Source organism: Pan paniscus, chromosome 1 (genome assembly GCF_029289425.2).
Source record: "Pan paniscus chromosome 1, NHGRI_mPanPan1-v2.0_pri, whole genome shotgun sequence".
Taxonomy (NCBI): domain Eukaryota; kingdom Metazoa; phylum Chordata; class Mammalia; order Primates; family Hominidae; genus Pan; species Pan paniscus.
Window position 1 is genome coordinate 20,934,356 of NC_073249.2, and position 14,081 is coordinate 20,948,436.

General features: G+C 67.7%; 7 non-coding genes across 7 annotated transcripts; all 7 read left to right on the forward strand.

Annotated features, from left to right (window-relative positions):
- The first annotated feature begins 121 nt into the window (after positions 1–121).
- On the forward strand, positions 122–240 carry LOC134729964 (5S ribosomal RNA). Its single transcript, XR_010111546.1, has one exon. It is a non-coding gene; the product is annotated as a 5S ribosomal RNA (ribosomal RNA).
- Positions 241–2,363: 2,123 nt separating this feature from the next.
- Positions 2,364–2,482, forward strand: LOC134729965 (5S ribosomal RNA). Its single transcript, XR_010111547.1, has one exon. It is a non-coding gene; the product is annotated as a 5S ribosomal RNA (ribosomal RNA).
- Positions 2,483–4,605: 2,123 nt separating this feature from the next.
- LOC134729966 (5S ribosomal RNA) lies at positions 4,606–4,724 on the forward strand. Its single transcript, XR_010111548.1, has one exon. It is a non-coding gene; the product is annotated as a 5S ribosomal RNA (ribosomal RNA).
- Positions 4,725–6,847: 2,123 nt separating this feature from the next.
- LOC134729967 (5S ribosomal RNA) lies at positions 6,848–6,966 on the forward strand. Its single transcript, XR_010111549.1, has one exon. It is a non-coding gene; the product is annotated as a 5S ribosomal RNA (ribosomal RNA).
- A 2,123-nt stretch (positions 6,967–9,089) lies between these two features.
- LOC134729968 (5S ribosomal RNA) lies at positions 9,090–9,208 on the forward strand. Its single transcript, XR_010111550.1, has one exon. It is a non-coding gene; the product is annotated as a 5S ribosomal RNA (ribosomal RNA).
- Positions 9,209–11,331: 2,123 nt separating this feature from the next.
- On the forward strand, positions 11,332–11,450 carry LOC134729970 (5S ribosomal RNA). Its single transcript, XR_010111551.1, has one exon. It is a non-coding gene; the product is annotated as a 5S ribosomal RNA (ribosomal RNA).
- Positions 11,451–13,573: 2,123 nt separating this feature from the next.
- On the forward strand, positions 13,574–13,692 carry LOC134729971 (5S ribosomal RNA). The gene has a single exon (XR_010111552.1). It is a non-coding gene; the product is annotated as a 5S ribosomal RNA (ribosomal RNA).
- The last annotated feature ends 389 nt before the right edge of the window (positions 13,693–14,081 follow it).

A 14,081-nucleotide genomic window follows, 5' to 3' on the forward strand; every position in this document is an offset into this window, starting at 1 on the left:
CCAGCGGCTCGGGGGTCCCCGATCCGAGCCCCGCGGCCCCGGGCTGGCGGTGACGGCCGCAATCCGGCGGGCACGGCCGGGCCGGGCCGGGCTCTTGGGGCAGCCAGGCGCCTCCTTCGGCGTCTACGGCCATACCACCCTGAACGCGCCCGATCTCGTCTGATCTCGGAAGCTAAGCAGGGTCGGGCCTGGTTAGTACTTGGATGGGAGACCGCCTGGGAATACCGGGTGCTGTAGGCTTTTTCTTTGGCTTTTTGCTTTTTCTTTCCTTTTCTTCCAGACGGAGTCTCGCTCTGTCGCCCAGGCTGGAGTGCAGTGGCGCCATCTCGGCTCACTGCAAGCTCCGCCTCCCGGGCTCACGCCATTCCCCGGCCTCAGCCTCCCGAGTAGCTGGGCCTACAGGCGCCCGCCACCACGCCCGGCTAATTTTTTCTATTTTTCCTAGAGACGGGGTTTCACCCTGTCAGCCGGGATGGTCTCGAGCTCCTGACCTCGTGATCCACCCGCCTCGGCCTCCCAGAGTGCTGGGATTACAGGCGGGAGCCACCGCGCCCGCCCGGCCTGCTGTAGGCTCTTTTGGCTTCCCCGCTGCCTCCCTTCCCCCTACAGTCGCCATGCTTGCCAACCTCCCCTGACTCTGCTCCCCCTTTACCGCCCACCTACACCCCCGCCGCAGCCGCAGCCGGGGTCCTCCTCCTGGGGCTCCGCCCCTACTGCACGCCGGGCAGCAGCATCTCACCGCTTCCGCCTCGCCGCCGCCCCGCCAGGAGCCCGGCTCCAGCCTGGGAGGGCAGCGGGCCGGACCCCAAAGGCGCAGCCGCGGGTTCCCTGCCGTTCGCGGTACCTTCCCGCTCCCGGAACGCCCAGGCGATTCCATTCACCCGTCGGGCGCCGTCGTCGCACCCTTCCAAACCGGGGGAAGGGGCGGGCAGGGGCAGCGGGAACCACAGACGCCAGCCAAGACCTCGGCTCCAGAACGCATGGGCTGCTTTACCCGGGGGAAGGGCATTGCTTCGCCAGCCACCAGGAAAACAGTCCCTGTGCACCCGGGATTCCCAATGCCCCCCACTTCGTGTCGACGACTCCAGTCCCGAGGACACGCCGGAGACCCAGGCCTCCGGGCCCGCCCGGGGCCACGGCTCCCGCCAAACGGGCGGGCACGCTCTGCAAATCTCGGGGCCCGCCGCAAGGCACCCAGAGCACAGGGAGGTGCCAAGAAAGGCAGGAGCCTACGAAACCCACCTCCAAAGCAAGCAATTCATCCAAGAAAAAGCCCGTCTCCGCGCTCCGTTGCTCCTCTCGCACGGACCGCCTGGCCCGCGTGCTCTGGCGCAGCCCAAGCCCCCTCCACCCTGCCCCGGCCTGCTCAAGAGGGCGCTGCCTAACGGAGCCGGGCGCTTCCTCTCTAAGGCTCTATCGCTCTCGCTCTCTAGCTCCCTCCGCCTCTCTCTTCTAGGTTTCCCCCTGGACCTCGCGCTACTTCTGTCGTTTTCCCTCTGTCTCTCTGTCTCTCTCTCTCTCTCTTTCTCTGTCCCTCTCTCTTTCTCAGCCTCTCTGTCTGTCTCCTTCCCTCTCGCCCTCGCCTGTCTCTCTCGATCGCTGTCTCTCTCCCTCCCTCAGTTTCTATCTCTCCATCCATCTCGTCCTTGCTCTCCTCCAAGCCGCGTGTGTGTGTGCGTGCGCGCGCGTGCGTGTGCGTGCGTGTGTGTCTGTGTCTGTGTGTGTGTCTGTGTGTGTGTGTCCGCGCGAGCGCGTGCGAGCGCGCCCGCGTGTTGTCTCTGTGTGGGGGAGTGGATTTGCTCCTGGTGGTGGTGGGGTGTGTCTGGGTTTCTCTCAGGCCCTCTCACCCGAGATCAGGCCGCCGCCTCTAGTGCCAGCGCGGGGCAAAACAGGGCCACCCCCCGACCGGCTACACCCCACGCCCTCTTGCCCCCCGGCCGGGTCTTGGTCGGGACAAGCGACCGTGGTGGGGGCGTTGTGAGAGAAAGGCCCCGCGCGGCTGGGCCGGCTGTTCGCCTTGGGCCAGCCCTGACGGCTCTGGGTGGGTGGGGCAAGAGGGGGCCTCGCAGGAGCCCCTGTGCGGCGAGGGATCCAGAACGCTGCCTCCGCGACAGGGCGGAGGACCGGAGGGCGTCCCAGGATCGTGGGCCCTGGGCCCTGACGCCTCGGAGCACTCCCTGCTCCGAGCGGGCCCGATGTGGTGGAAGCTCGGGAGCGCGGGAGCCGGGGGGAAGGCCGCGGGCCAGCGGCTCGGGGGTCCCCGATCCGAGCCCCGCGGCCCCGGGCTGGCGGTGACGGCCGCAATCCGGCGGGCACGGCCGGGCCGGGCCGGGCTCTTGGGGCAGCCAGGCGCCTCCTTCGGCGTCTACGGCCATACCACCCTGAACGCGCCCGATCTCGTCTGATCTCGGAAGCTAAGCAGGGTCGGGCCTGGTTAGTACTTGGATGGGAGACCGCCTGGGAATACCGGGTGCTGTAGGCTTTTTCTTTGGCTTTTTGCTTTTTCTTTCCTTTTCTTCCAGACGGAGTCTCGCTCTGTCGCCCAGGCTGGAGTGCAGTGGCGCCATCTCGGCTCACTGCAAGCTCTGCCTCCCGGGCTCACGCCATTCCCCGGCCTCAGCCTCCCGAGTAGCTGGGCCTACAGGCGCCCGCCACCACGCCCGGCTAATTTTTTCTATTTTTCCTAGAGACGGGGTTTCACCCTGTCAGCCGGGATGGTCTCGAGCTCCTGACCTCGTGATCCACCCGCCTCGGCCTCCCAGAGTGCTGGGATTACAGGCGGGAGCCACCGCGCCCGCCCGGCCTGCTGTAGGCTCTTTTGGCTTCCCCGCTGCCTCCCTTCCCCCTACAGTCGCCATGCTTGCCAACCTCCCCTGACTCTGCTCCCCCTTTACCGCCCACCTACACCCCCGCCGCAGCCGCAGCCGGGGTCCTCCTCCTGGGGCTCCGCCCCTACTGCACGCCGGGCAGCAGCATCCCACCGCTTCCGCCTCGCCGCCGCCCCGCCAGGAGCCCGGCTCCAGCCTGGGAGGGCAGCGGGCCGGACCCCAAAGGCGCAGCCGCGGGTTCCCTGCCGTTCGCGGTACCTTCCCGCTCCCGGAACGCCCAGGCGATTCCATTCACCCGTCGGGCGCCGTCGTCGCACCCTTCCAAACCGGGGGAAGGGGCGGGCAGGGGCAGCGGGAACCACAGACGCCAGCCAAGACCTCGGCTCCAGAACGCATGGGCTGCTTTACCCGGGGGAAGGGCATTGCTTCGCCAGCCACCAGGAAAACAGTCCCTGTGCACCCGGGATTCCCAATGCCCCCCACTTCGTGTCGACGACTCCAGTCCCGAGGACACGCCGGAGACCCAGGCCTCCGGGCCCGCCCGGGGCCACGGCTCCCGCCAAACGGGCGGGCACGCTCTGCAAATCTCGGGGCCCGCCGCAAGGCACCCAGAGCACAGGGAGGTGCCAAGAAAGGCAGGAGCCTACGAAACCCACCTCCAAAGCAAGCAATTCATCCAAGAAAAAGCCCGTCTCCGCGCTCCGTTGCTCCTCTCGCACGGACCGCCTGGCCCGCGTGTTCTGGCGCAGCCCAAGCCCCCTCCACCCTGCCCCGGCCTGCTCAAGAGGGCGCTGCCTAACGGAGCCGGGCGCTTCCTCTCTAAGGCTCTATCGCTCTCGCTCTCTAGCTCCCTCCGCCTCTCTCTTCTAGGTTTCCCCCTGGACCTCGCGCTACTTCTGTCGTTTTCCCTCTGTCTCTCTGTCTCTCTCTCTCTCTCTTTCTCTGTCCCTCTCTCTTTCTCAGCCTCTCTGTCTGTCTCCTTCCCTCTCGCCCTCGCCTGTCTCTCTCGATCGCTGTCTCTCTCCCTCCCTCAGTTTCTATCTCTCCATCCATCTCGTCCTTGCTCTCCTCCAAGCCGCGTGTGTGTGTGCGTGCGCGCGCGTGCGTGTGCGTGCGTGTGTGTCTGTGTCTGTGTGTGTGTCTGTGTGTGTGTGTCCGCGCGAGCGCGTGCGAGCGCGCCCGCGTGTTGTCTCTGTGTGGGGGAGTGGATTTGCTCCTGGTGGTGGTGGGGTGTGTCTGGGTTTCTCTCAGGCCCTCTCACCCGAGATCAGGCCGCCGCCTCTAGTGCCAGCGCGGGGCAAAACAGGGCCACCCCCCGACCGGCTACACCCCACGCCCTCTTGCCCCCCGGCCGGGTCTTGGTCGGGACAAGCGACCGTGGTGGGGGCGTTGTGAGAGAAAGGCCCCGCGCCGCTGCGCCGGCTGTTCGCCTTGGGCCAGCCCTGACGGCTCTGGGTGGGTGGGGCAAGAGGGGGCCTCGCAGGAGCCCCTGTGCGGCGAGGGATCCAGAACGCTGCCTCCGCGACAGGGCGGAGGACCGGAGGGCGTCCCAGGATCGTGGGCCCTGGGCCCTGACGCCTCGGAGCACTCCCTGCTCCGAGCGGGCCCGATGTGGTGGAAGCTCGGGAGCGCGGGAGCCGGGGGGAAGGCCGCGGGCCAGCGGCTCGGGGGTCCCCGATCCGAGCCCCGCGGCCCCGGGCTGGCGGTGACGGCCGCAATCCGGCGGGCACGGCCGGGCCGGGCCGGGCTCTTGGGGCAGCCAGGCGCCTCCTTCGGCGTCTACGGCCATACCACCCTGAACGCGCCCGATCTCGTCTGATCTCGGAAGCTAAGCAGGGTCGGGCCTGGTTAGTACTTGGATGGGAGACCGCCTGGGAATACCGGGTGCTGTAGGCTTTTTCTTTGGCTTTTTGCTTTTTCTTTCCTTTTCTTCCAGACGGAGTCTCGCTCTGTCGCCCAGGCTGGAGTGCAGTGGCGCCATCTCGGCTCACTGCAAGCTCCGCCTCCCGGGCTCACGCCATTCCCCGGCCTCAGCCTCCCGAGTAGCTGGGCCTACAGGCGCCCGCCACCACGCCCGGCTAATTTTTTCTATTTTTCCTAGAGACGGGGTTTCACCCTGTCAGCCGGGATGGTCTCGAGCTCCTGACCTCGTGATCCACCCGCCTCGGCCTCCCAGAGTGCTGGGATTACAGGCGGGAGCCACCGCGCCCGCCCGGCCTGCTGTAGGCTCTTTTGGCTTCCCCGCTGCCTCCCTTCCCCCTACAGTCGCCATGCTTGCCAACCTCCCCTGACTCTGCTCCCCCTTTACCGCCCACCTACACCCCCGCCGCAGCCGCAGCCGGGGTCCTCCTCCTGGGGCTCCGCCCCTACTGCACGCCGGGCAGCAGCATCCCACCGCTTCCGCCTCGCCGCCGCCCCGCCAGGAGCCCGGCTCCAGCCTGGGAGGGCAGCGGGCCGGACCCCAAAGGCGCAGCCGCGGGTTCCCTGCCGTTCGCGGTACCTTCCCGCTCCCGGAACGCCCAGGCGATTCCATTCACCCGTCGGGCGCCGTCGTCGCACCCTTCCAAACCGGGGGAAGGGGCGGGCAGGGGCAGCGGGAACCACAGACGCCAGCCAAGACCTCGGCTCCAGAACGCATGGGCTGCTTTACCCGGGGGAAGGGCATTGCTTCGCCAGCCACCAGGAAAACAGTCCCTGTGCACCCGGGATTCCCAATGCCCCCCACTTCGTGTCGACGACTCCAGTCCCGAGGACACGCCGGAGACCCAGGCCTCCGGGCCCGCCCGGGGCCACGGCTCCCGCCAAACGGGCGGGCACGCTCTGCAAATCTCGGGGCCCGCCGCAAGGCACCCAGAGCACAGGGAGGTGCCAAGAAAGGCAGGAGCCTACGAAACCCACCTCCAAAGCAAGCAATTCATCCAAGAAAAAGCCCGTCTCCGCGCTCCGTTGCTCCTCTCGCACGGACCGCCTGGCCCGCGTGTTCTGGCGCAGCCCAAGCCCCCTCCACCCTGCCCCGGCCTGCTCAAGAGGGCGCTGCCTAACGGAGCCGGGCGCTTCCTCTCTAAGGCTCTATCGCTCTCGCTCTCTAGCTCCCTCCGCCTCTCTCTTCTAGGTTTCCCCCTGGACCTCGCGCTACTTCTGTCGTTTTCCCTCTGTCTCTCTGTCTCTCTCTCTCTCTCTTTCTCTGTCCCTCTCTCTTTCTCAGCCTCTCTGTCTGTCTCCTTCCCTCTCGCCCTCGCCTGTCTCTCTCGATCGCTGTCTCTCTCCCTCCCTCAGTTTCTATCTCTCCATCCATCTCGTCCTTGCTCTCCTCCAAGCCGCGTGTGTGTGTGCGTGCGCGCGCGTGCGTGTGCGTGCGTGTGTGTCTGTGTCTGTGTGTGTGTCTGTGTGTGTGTGTCCGCGCGAGCGCGTGCGAGCGCGCCCGCGTGTTGTCTCTGTGTGGGGGAGTGGATTTGCTCCTGGTGGTGGTGGGGTGTGTCTGGGTTTCTCTCAGGCCCTCTCACCCGAGATCAGGCCGCCGCCTCTAGTGCCAGCGCGGGGCAAAACAGGGCCACCCCCCGACCGGCTACACCCCACGCCCTCTTGCCCCCCGGCCGGGTCTTGGTCGGGACAAGCGACCGTGGTGGGGGCGTTGTGAGAGAAAGGCCCCGCGCCGCTGCGCCGGCTGTTCGCCTTGGGCCAGCCCTGACGGCTCTGGGTGGGTGGGGCAAGAGGGGGCCTCGCAGGAGCCCCTGTGCGGCGAGGGATCCAGAACGCTGCCTCCGCGACAGGGCGGAGGACCGGAGGGCGTCCCAGGATCGTGGGCCCTGGGCCCTGACGCCTCGGAGCACTCCCTGCTCCGAGCGGGCCCGATGTGGTGGAAGCTCGGGAGCGCGGGAGCCGGGGGGAAGGCCGCGGGCCAGCGGCTCGGGGGTCCCCGATCCGAGCCCCGCGGCCCCGGGCTGGCGGTGACGGCCGCAATCCGGCGGGCACGGCCGGGCCGGGCCGGGCTCTTGGGGCAGCCAGGCGCCTCCTTCGGCGTCTACGGCCATACCACCCTGAACGCGCCCGATCTCGTCTGATCTCGGAAGCTAAGCAGGGTCGGGCCTGGTTAGTACTTGGATGGGAGACCGCCTGGGAATACCGGGTGCTGTAGGCTTTTTCTTTGGCTTTTTGCTTTTTCTTTCCTTTTCTTCCAGACGGAGTCTCGCTCTGTCGCCCAGGCTGGAGTGCAGTGGCGCCATCTCGGCTCACTGCAAGCTCCGCCTCCCGGGCTCACGCCATTCCCCGGCCTCAGCCTCCCGAGTAGCTGGGCCTACAGGCGCCCGCCACCACGCCCGGCTAATTTTTTCTATTTTTCCTAGAGACGGGGTTTCACCCTGTCAGCCGGGATGGTCTCGAGCTCCTGACCTCGTGATCCACCCGCCTCGGCCTCCCAGAGTGCTGGGATTACAGGCGGGAGCCACCGCGCCCGCCCGGCCTGCTGTAGGCTCTTTTGGCTTCCCCGCTGCCTCCCTTCCCCCTACAGTCGCCATGCTTGCCAACCTCCCCTGACTCTGCTCCCCCTTTACCGCCCACCTACACCCCCGCCGCAGCCGCAGCCGGGGTCCTCCTCCTGGGGCTCCGCCCCTACTGCACGCCGGGCAGCAGCATCCCACCGCTTCCGCCTCGCCGCCGCCCCGCCAGGAGCCCGGCTCCAGCCTGGGAGGGCAGCGGGCCGGACCCCAAAGGCGCAGCCGCGGGTTCCCTGCCGTTCGCGGTACCTTCCCGCTCCCGGAACGCCCAGGCGATTCCATTCACCCGTCGGGCGCCGTCGTCGCACCCTTCCAAACCGGGGGAAGGGGCGGGCAGGGGCAGCGGGAACCACAGACGCCAGCCAAGACCTCGGCTCCAGAACGCATGGGCTGCTTTACCCGGGGGAAGGGCATTGCTTCGCCAGCCACCAGGAAAACAGTCCCTGTGCACCCGGGATTCCCAATGCCCCCCACTTCGTGTCGACGACTCCAGTCCCGAGGACACGCCGGAGACCCAGGCCTCCGGGCCCGCCCGGGGCCACGGCTCCCGCCAAACGGGCGGGCACGCTCTGCAAATCTCGGGGCCCGCCGCAAGGCACCCAGAGCACAGGGAGGTGCCAAGAAAGGCAGGAGCCTACGAAACCCACCTCCAAAGCAAGCAATTCATCCAAGAAAAAGCCCGTCTCCGCGCTCCGTTGCTCCTCTCGCACGGACCGCCTGGCCCGCGTGTTCTGGCGCAGCCCAAGCCCCCTCCACCCTGCCCCGGCCTGCTCAAGAGGGCGCTGCCTAACGGAGCCGGGCGCTTCCTCTCTAAGGCTCTATCGCTCTCGCTCTCTAGCTCCCTCCGCCTCTCTCTTCTAGGTTTCCCCCTGGACCTCGCGCTACTTCTGTCGTTTTCCCTCTGTCTCTCTGTCTCTCTCTCTCTCTCTTTCTCTGTCCCTCTCTCTTTCTCAGCCTCTCTGTCTGTCTCCTTCCCTCTCGCCCTCGCCTGTCTCTCTCGATCGCTGTCTCTCTCCCTCCCTCAGTTTCTATCTCTCCATCCATCTCGTCCTTGCTCTCCTCCAAGCCGCGTGTGTGTGTGCGTGCGCGCGCGTGCGTGTGCGTGCGTGTGTGTCTGTGTCTGTGTGTGTGTCTGTGTGTGTGTGTCCGCGCGAGCGCGTGCGAGCGCGCCCGCGTGTTGTCTCTGTGTGGGGGAGTGGATTTGCTCCTGGTGGTGGTGGGGTGTGTCTGGGTTTCTCTCAGGCCCTCTCACCCGAGATCAGGCCGCCGCCTCTAGTGCCAGCGCGGGGCAAAACAGGGCCACCCCCCGACCGGCTACACCCCACGCCCTCTTGCCCCCCGGCCGGGTCTTGGTCGGGACAAGCGACCGTGGTGGGGGCGTTGTGAGAGAAAGGCCCCGCGCCGCTGCGCCGGCTGTTCGCCTTGGGCCAGCCCTGACGGCTCTGGGTGGGTGGGGCAAGAGGGGGCCTCGCAGGAGCCCCTGTGCGGCGAGGGATCCAGAACGCTGCCTCCGCGACAGGGCGGAGGACCGGAGGGCGTCCCAGGATCGTGGGCCCTGGGCCCTGACGCCTCGGAGCACTCCCTGCTCCGAGCGGGCCCGATGTGGTGGAAGCTCGGGAGCGCGGGAGCCGGGGGGAAGGCCGCGGGCCAGCGGCTCGGGGGTCCCCGATCCGAGCCCCGCGGCCCCAGGCTGGCGGTGACGGCCGCAATCCGGCGGGCACGGCCGGGCCGGGCCGGGCTCTTGGGGCAGCCAGGCGCCTCCTTCGGCGTCTACGGCCATACCACCCTGAACGCGCCCGATCTCGTCTGATCTCGGAAGCTAAGCAGGGTCGGGCCTGGTTAGTACTTGGATGGGAGACCGCCTGGGAATACCGGGTGCTGTAGGCTTTTTCTTTGGCTTTTTGCTTTTTCTTTCCTTTTCTTCCAGACGGAGTCTCGCTCTGTCGCCCAGGCTGGAGTGCAGTGGCGCCATCTCGGCTCACTGCAAGCTCCGCCTCCCGGGCTCACGCCATTCCCCGGCCTCAGCCTCCCGAGTAGCTGGGCCTACAGGCGCCCGCCACCACGCCCGGCTAATTTTTTCTATTTTTCCTAGAGACGGGGTTTCACCCTGTCAGCCGGGATGGTCTCGAGCTCCTGACCTCGTGATCCACCCGCCTCGGCCTCCCAGAGTGCTGGGATTACAGGCGGGAGCCACCGCGCCCGCCCGGCCTGCTGTAGGCTCTTTTGGCTTCCCCGCTGCCTCCCTTCCCCCTACAGTCGCCATGCTTGCCAACCTCCCCTGACTCTGCTCCCCCTTTACCGCCCACCTACACCCCCGCCGCAGCCGCAGCCGGGGTCCTCCTCCTGGGGCTCCGCCCCTACTGCACGCCGGGCAGCAGCATCCCACCGCTTCCGCCTCGCCGCCGCCCCGCCAGGAGCCCGGCTCCAGCCTGGGAGGGCAGCGGGCCGGACCCCAAAGGCGCAGCCGCGGGTTCCCTGCCGTTCGCGGTACCTTCCCGCTCCCGGAACGCCCAGGCGATTCCATTCACCCGTCGGGCGCCGTCGTCGCACCCTTCCAAACCGGGGGAAGGGGCGGGCAGGGGCAGCGGGAACCACAGACGCCAGCCAAGACCTCGGCTCCAGAACGCATGGGCTGCTTTACCCGGGGGAAGGGCATTGCTTCGCCAGCCACCAGGAAAACAGTCCCTGTGCACCCGGGATTCCCAATGCCCCCCACTTCGTGTCGACGACTCCAGTCCCGAGGACACGCCGGAGACCCAGGCCTCCGGGCCCGCCCGGGGCCACGGCTCCCGCCAAACGGGCGGGCACGCTCTGCAAATCTCGGGGCCCGCCGCAAGGCACCCAGAGCACAGGGAGGTGCCAAGAAAGGCAGGAGCCTACGAAACCCACCTCCAAAGCAAGCAATTCATCCAAGAAAAAGCCCGTCTCCGCGCTCCGTTGCTCCTCTCGCACGGACCGCCTGGCCCGCGTGTTCTGGCGCAGCCCAAGCCCCCTCCACCCTGCCCCGGCCTGCTCAAGAGGGCGCTGCCTAACGGAGCCGGGCGCTTCCTCTCTAAGGCTCTATCGCTCTCGCTCTCTAGCTCCCTCCGACTCTCTCTTCTAGGTTTCCCCCTGGACCTCGCGCTACTTCTGTCGTTTTCCCTCTGTCTCTCTGTCTCTCTCTCTCTCTCTTTCTCTGTCCCTCTCTCTTTCTCAGCCTCTCTGTCTGTCTCCTTCCCTCTCGCCCTCGCCTGTCTCTCTCGATCGCTGTCTCTCTCCCTCCCTCAGTTTCTATCTCTCCATCCATCTCGTCCTTGCTCTCCTCCAAGCCGCGTGTGTGTGTGCGTGCGCGCGCGTGCGTGTGCGTGCGTGTGTGTCTGTGTCTGTGTGTGTGTCTGTGTGTGTGTGTCCGCGCGAGCGCGTGCGAGCGCGCCCGCGTGTTGTCTCTGTGTGGGGGAGTGGATTTGCTCCTGGTGGTGGTGGGGTGTGTCTGGGTTTCTCTCAGGCCCTCTCACCCGAGATCAGGCCGCCGCCTCTAGTGCCAGCGCGGGGCAAAACAGGGCCACCCCCCGACCGGCTACACCCCACGCCCTCTTGCCCCCCGGCCGGGTCTTGGTCGGGACAAGCGACCGTGGTGGGGGCGTTGTGAGAGAAAGGCCCCGCGCCGCTGCGCCGGCTGTTCGCCTTGGGCCAGCCCTGACGGCTCTGGGTGGGTGGGGCAAGAGGGGGCCTCGCAGGAGCCCCTGTGCGGCGAGGGATCCAGAACGCTGCCTCCGCGACAGGGCGGAGGACCGGAGGGCGTCCCAGGATCGTGGGCCCTGGGCCCTGACGCCTCGGAGCACTCCCTGCTCCGAGCGGGCCCGATGTGGTGGAAGCTCGGGAGCGCGGGAGCCGGGGGGAAGGCCGCGGGCCAGCGGCTCGGGGGTCCCCGATCCGAGCCCCGCGGCCCCGGGCTGGCGGTGACGGCCGCAATCCGGCGGGCACGGCCGGGCCGGGCCGGGCTCTTGGGGCAGCCAGGCGCCTCCTTCGGCGTCTACGGCCATACCACCCTGAACGCGCCCGATCTCGTCTGATCTCGGAAGCTAAGCAGGGTCGGGCCTGGTTAGTACTTGGATGGGAGACCGCCTGGGAATACCGGGTGCTGTAGGCTTTTTCTTTGGCTTTTTGCTTTTTCTTTCCTTTTCTTCCAGACGGAGTCTCGCTCTGTCGCCCAGGCTGGAGTGCAGTGGCGCCATCTCGGCTCACTGCAAGCTCCGCCTCCCGGGCTCACGCCATTCCCCGGCCTCAGCCTCCCGAGTAGCTGGGCCTACAGGCGCCCGCCACCACGCCCGGCTAATTTTTTCTATTTTTCCTAGAGACGGGGTTTCACCCTGTCAGCCGGGATGGTCTCGAGCTCCTGACCTCGTGATCCACCCGCCTCGGCCTCCCAGAGTGCTGGGATTACAGGCGGGAGCCACCGCGCCCGCCCGGCCTGCTGTAGGCTCTTTTGGCTTCCCCGCTGCCTCCCTTCCCCCTACAGTCGCCATGCTTGCCAACCTCCCCTGACTCTGCTCCCCCTTTACCGCCCACCTACACCCCCGCCGCAGCCGCAGCCGGGGTCCTCCTCCTGGGGCTCCGCCCCTACTGCACGCCGGGCAGCAGCATCCCACCGCTTCCGCCTCGCCGCCGCCCCGCCAGGAGCCCGGCTCCAGCCTGGGAGGGCAGCGGGCCGGACCCCAAAGGCGCAGCCGCGGGTTCCCTGCCGTTCGCGGTACCTTCCCGCTCCCGGAACGCCCAGGCGATTCCATTCACCCGTCGGGCGCCGTCGTCGCACCCTTCCAAACCGGGGGAAGGGGCGGGCAGGGGCAGCGGGAACCACAGACGCCAGCCAAGACCTCGGCTCCAGAACGCATGGGCTGCTTTACCCGGGGGAAGGGCATTGCTTCGCCAGCCACCAGGAAAACAGTCCCTGTGCACCCGGGATTCCCAATGCCCCCCACTTCGTGTCGACGACTCCAGTCCCGAGGACACGCCGGAGACCCAGGCCTCCGGGCCCGCCCGGGGCCACGGCTCCCGCCAAACGGGCGGGCACGCTCTGCAAATCTCGGGGCCCGCCGCAAGGCACCCAGAGCACAGGGAGGTGCCAAGAAAGGCAGGAGCCTACGAAACCCACCTCCAAAGCAAGCAATTCATCCAAGAAAAAGCCCGTCTCCGCGCTCCGTTGCTCCTCTCGCACGGACCGCCTGGCCCGCGTGTTCTGGCGCAGCCCAAGCCCCCTCCACCCTGCCCCGGCCTGCTCAAGAGGGCGCTGCCTAACGGAGCCGGGCGCTTCCTCTCTAAGGCTCTATCGCTCTCGCTCTCTAGCTCCCTCCGCCTCTCTCTTCTAGGTTTCCCCCTGGACCTCGCGCTACTTCTGTCGTTTTCCCTCTGTCTCTCTGTCTCTCTCTCTCTCTCTTTCTCTGTCCCTCTCTCTTTCTCAGCCTCTCTGTCTGTCTCCTTCCCTCTCGCCCTCGCCTGTCTCTCTCGATCGCTGTCTCTCTCCCTCCCTCAGTTTCTATCTCTCCATCCATCTCGTCCTTGCTCTCCTCCAAGCCGCGTGTGTGTGTGCGTGCGCGCGCGTGCGTGTGCGTGCGTGTGTGTCTGTGTCTGTGTGTGTGTCTGTGTGTGTGTGTCCGCGCGAGCGCGTGCGAGCGCGCCCGCGTGTTGTCTCTGTGTGGGGGAGTGGATTTGCTCCTGGTGGTGGTGGGGTGTGTCTGGGTTTCTCTCAGGCCCTCTCACCCGAGATCAGGCCGCCGCCTCTAGTGCCAGCGCGGGGCAAAACAGGGCCACCCCCCGACCGGCTACACCCCACGCCCTCTTGCCCCCCGGCCGGGTCTTGGTCGGGACAAGCGACCGTGGTGGGGGCGTTGTGAGAGAAAGGCCCCGCGCGGCTGGGCCGGCTGTTCGCCTTGGGCCAGCCCTGACGGCTCTGGGTGGGTGGGGCAAGAGGGGGCCTCGCAGGAGCCCCTGTGCGGCGAGGGATCCAGAACGCTGCCTCCGCGACAGGGCGGAGGACCGGAGGGCGTCCCAGGATCGTGGGCCCTGGGCCCTGACGCCTCGGAGCACTCCCTGCTCCGAGCGGGCCCGATGTGGTGGAAGCTCGGGAGCGCGGGAGCCGGGGGGAAGGCCGCGGGCCAGCGGCTCGGGGGTCCCCGATCCGAGCCCCGCGGCCCCGGGCTGGCGGTGACGGCCGCAATCCGGCGGGCACGGCCGGGCCGGGCCGGGCTCTTGGGGCAGCCAGGCGCCTCCTTCGGCGTCTACGGCCATACCACCCTGAACGCGCCCGATCTCGTCTGATCTCGGAAGCTAAGCAGGGTCGGGCCTGGTTAGTACTTGGATGGGAGACCGCCTGGGAATACCGGGTGCTGTAGGCTTTTTCTTTGGCTTTTTGCTTTTTCTTTCCTTTTCTTCCAGACGGAGTCTCGCTCTGTCGCCCAGGCTGGAGTGCAGTGGCGCCATCTCGGCTCACTGCAAGCTCCGCCTCCCGGGCTCACGCCTTCCCCGGCCTCAGCCTCCCGAGTAGCTGGGCCTACAGGCGCCCGCCACCACGCCCGGCTAATTTTTTCTATTTTTCCTAGAGACGGGGTTTCACCCTGTCAGCCGGGATGGTCTCGAGCTCCTGACCTCGTGATCCACCCGCCTCGGCCTCCCAGAGTGCTGGGATTACAGGCGGGAGCCACCGCGCCCGCCCGGCCTGCTGTAGGCTCTTTTGGCTTCCCCGCTGCCTCCCTTCCCCCTACAGTCGCCATGCTTGCCAACCTCC